Source organism: Halichoeres trimaculatus, unplaced genomic scaffold (assembly GCF_033239565.1).
Source record: "Halichoeres trimaculatus isolate MK-OKI-2021-1 unplaced genomic scaffold, fHalTri1.1 fHalTri1_scaffold_5, whole genome shotgun sequence".
Lineage (NCBI taxonomy): Eukaryota > Metazoa > Chordata > Actinopteri > Labriformes > Labridae > Halichoeres > Halichoeres trimaculatus.
The window spans coordinates 5,604,814-5,608,670 of NW_027437183.1; positions in this window are offsets into that span (position 1 = coordinate 5,604,814).

Here is a 3,857-nt window from a genome sequence, read left to right on the forward strand (position 1 = left end):
CTGCTGGTGTAATGGTGTGGGGGATATTTTCTTGGCTCACTTTGGGCCCCTTAGTACCAACTGAGCATGGTTTAAAGTCCACAGCCTACCTGAGTATTGTTGCTGACCATGTCCATCCCTTTATGAGCACAGTGTCCCCATCTTCAGATGGCTACTTCCAGCGAGATAACGCTCCATGTCATAAAGCTGGAATCATCTCAGACTGCTTTCTTCAACATGACAATGAGTTCCCTGTACTCAAATGTCCTCCACAGTCCCCAGATCTCAATCCTATAGAGCACCTTTGGGATGTGGTGGAACGGGAGATTCTCATCATGGATGTTCAGCCAACAAATCTGCAGCAACTGTGTGATGCTATCATGTTAATATGGACCAAACTCTCTGTGGAATTTTTCCAGTACCTTGTTGAATCTATGCCACCAAGGATTAAGGCAGCTCTGAAGGCAAAAGCGGGTATAACACGGTTAGATTTCACTTTTTAAAATTAACCTGCCTGTTATCATTCTGAGGACGGTTATTTTAGGGCTGGACTGCTTTGATTTCAACGATCTGACTGCAACTTTCAACAATGTCAGAGTAAGGATATTACTCTAATTAAGGATATTCGACTCAATACAAATTCCCTTAATGTCAATGTAGACATAAAAACACTTCATCTGAGTGAACATTCTGTTCTCCAGAGGCTCAGATGTAGTATCACATACAGTACAGCTAGTGAAAGAAAAAAGGGAAGCTTACATTGTGTATTTTATTCAGAGTATAGAAGTGAAGATGCATGTCTTTTTGAGAGATGGTCAAGATGACTGAAGAGATGACGAAGGGTCCTCATGGACACAGACCTTATCTGAAGTAGATTTACAGCAGCTTTGATGAGTAGGGAAGATAACAGAGGAGAAACCATGGCAGCGTGAGCAAGGTCAGCAAAACACAGCCTGACAGTCACATCTTCCCCAAAGACTCACCAGAGATCAGAGGAAAACAAATCTACCTCTGGGAGAGACGCTCTGTCTTTGAAGCGCTGGTTCAGATAAAAATGTTGTTTTTGTCAGCAGATCCTGCCACAAATACACTGCATGTCACTTGTTGGGATTTACTGTAATCACATTAATTCACAGAAATAAGTTCAGGGAAAATGATTTTAAGTGACTCCAGACTAAAACAGCAAGAAAAAGTACAATAAATTAAAGCTGTCAAAGAGAAAGCTGTGAAACTGTGCAGAGAATATCAATATCTTCACATCATTTCAACATCAGTTTAGTTTGATTTATAGCAGCTGAGTGCTCTGATCGGTCGAAGCTTCAGGATTCACTACTGCCTTTCCCTTTTTTCACACTTTCTATTGGCTGCTTGATTTGCATTTACATGTGTATGTAAACAGATAAAACTTTCAGGCAGACAGCATGAGACAAGTCTGGACTATAGTTTCACCACAAGCTGTGTACAGTTCTTGTCAAAAACAGACTGTTTATTGACCTTGTGCCAACAATAAACTTTATACACTATGTCTTCTTTGTATTTTACAGATGCACAATGATTCCCTCTGTTCTTCTTTTCAAAATAAAAGCCTGATCAGTGGAGAGATGCTCCACTAGTTCTCACACCATATTTCTCCTGAATGTTTGTCCAGGACGGTGCAATAATCTGAAATCGAAGCAAGTATTTTTAATCAACAAAGTCTTATTAGACTTAAAGTGAACCGCATTTACCTGAAAAGTCTAGAAAAATTTTGAGATATTAAAAGACAAAAATGATGCTAAACTAACTTGAACTGCTCAAGAAAAAATAGCCAAAGTCCTTGCTATTTTTGTTGTTTAAGGTAAATATTACCTCTGCCAAGGAGGGTATGGTTTTGGGAGAGTTTGTCTGTTTGACTGTGAACAACACAAATCAAAAACTTACGAACGGATCTTGATGAAATTTTTATGAAATGTTCAAAATGGGATAAGGAAGAAGTGATTACATTTTGGAGGTGATCTGGATCACTGTCTGGATCCAGGACTTTTTAAAGGATTCTTTATCATTGTGAGATAGGGCTGTTTTCACCATATGTGTCTACTCCAACTCAACTCCACCATAAATGGTTAGATTGCTTTGCAAAACAATACAAGACAAGGTCACCATAATGTCTGACGGATGTTAAAGTACGATCCAGATCCTGGCAATATTCTGGATACTAAGATCTGGAATATGAAATATGTACTGGGTCATCATAATTTTCAACACTGTCAGGAAACAAATTATCGTACAACCCTGCAGCCAACACCAAATTGTAGCAGACAGTCTGCTGAAAGGGAGTATAACATTAAAGTACGACTGAAGTGTTGTGTGACAATCACAATATGCTTGGTGGAGGTCTGCGCTCTCTGAGTGCTTTTTTTAGTTATTCTTATTTCAGTTTCATTTTAAAGAGGGGTAGTGCGCTTTTCTATATTTAAACTGGTATAAAGTAGAAAAAAATTGGACGTTCAGACGAGTGTGGGCTTTTAAAACTCTATATCTTCTTATGTTGTGGAAACTAACACGAGATCTTCACAAGATCCCAACGAGATTGCATAAAACAAGGTCAGAACAATAAACTGTATAAAACATGGACGTAGCATCCACGACATCACCCGTCTGTTCCTGAAACCGTGAAATGAAGCCAATCCACAGCCACATTTCGCCATTTTTTCTTTGAGCAGCTACAGGGTGCCCAGCGGTCACCTGACCTGAGCTGTGACTCTGATTGGAAATCAAACAATCCTAATAACTTCTAAACAGCAGAGATAGAAAAAAAATTAACTCACCATACAGTATGTGGCGCTCGTGGAATCAGTGTTTTAGACCCAAGCTGTTTTTTGAACCAGGCTGTAAAAAATGTTTTTTAATAACGTCAAAGTCTGTTTTTATGGCTGGGTGTGTACGTGACTTCCAGTCTTCTTTAGCATTTCCGCATAGGCTTCATTTCTACTAACTGGATGTTGCCCATTGGTCATAACAGAAGGATCTCCCAACTAGTTCATGACACATTCAAGGGGTGGGCCTCAAACACCAAGGTCTGCCCCTAGTTTCACCTCTAACAAGCCACCAGAAAACTGGCCAATCAGAAGGAAGGGGGTTTGTGGAGTGGGGAGTCTTATGATAGAGATTTTTTTGATCTGTAATCATGTACAGCAATAAAAAAGATGGTACCTCCTTGTCAAACTGTTTTGTTTTTTTTTAATGTAATACATCATCATGTTATGTTCACTTTGAATTAACTCTGACATTCAACTTTCTTTGACCTCCAGTAGTCTTAGTATGTTAATCCAGCCTTTTACAGTATTTTGATGTAACAGTTTGGTTCATGATGGAGTGAACACAGTTTGTAATTTAGCACAGCTGATCTCTCCTCGCAGCAGGAGGCTCTGAACTGTGAGGGAAAGGAGGTCAGATGTATAATAGAGCTGTAGAAGAGGGCCCTGCTCTCGTGCGTGATTAGCACCTGATAAGCTCCAGCCTGTCTCTCTTTCTCCTCTGCTGCTCTGCTGTTGGAGCCTCAGCGCTATAATAACATAGCTTTGATTGTAACCAGCGGACCAAAAACATTACTCCATCCGCATACCAATATGTCGCGCCGGCTCCTGGACGACAGGCAGGAATATGGACCATAAATCATCCACTATCTGCTGATCGGATGAATCACACCAGGAAATGGCCACTTGTGCTCCGATATGTTGCTCTCTATATAATCCCCATGCTGTATGTTTGTTAGCATGTTTGTTTGTTATTTGAAAGTCTGACAGCAGTGACTTTAGGTGTCAGTCGGGGATTACCGAGACAGTCTCATCCCCCCCTTCTCCTCCCTGCTGCTGTCAAATCCGAAATGAACGGTCAGT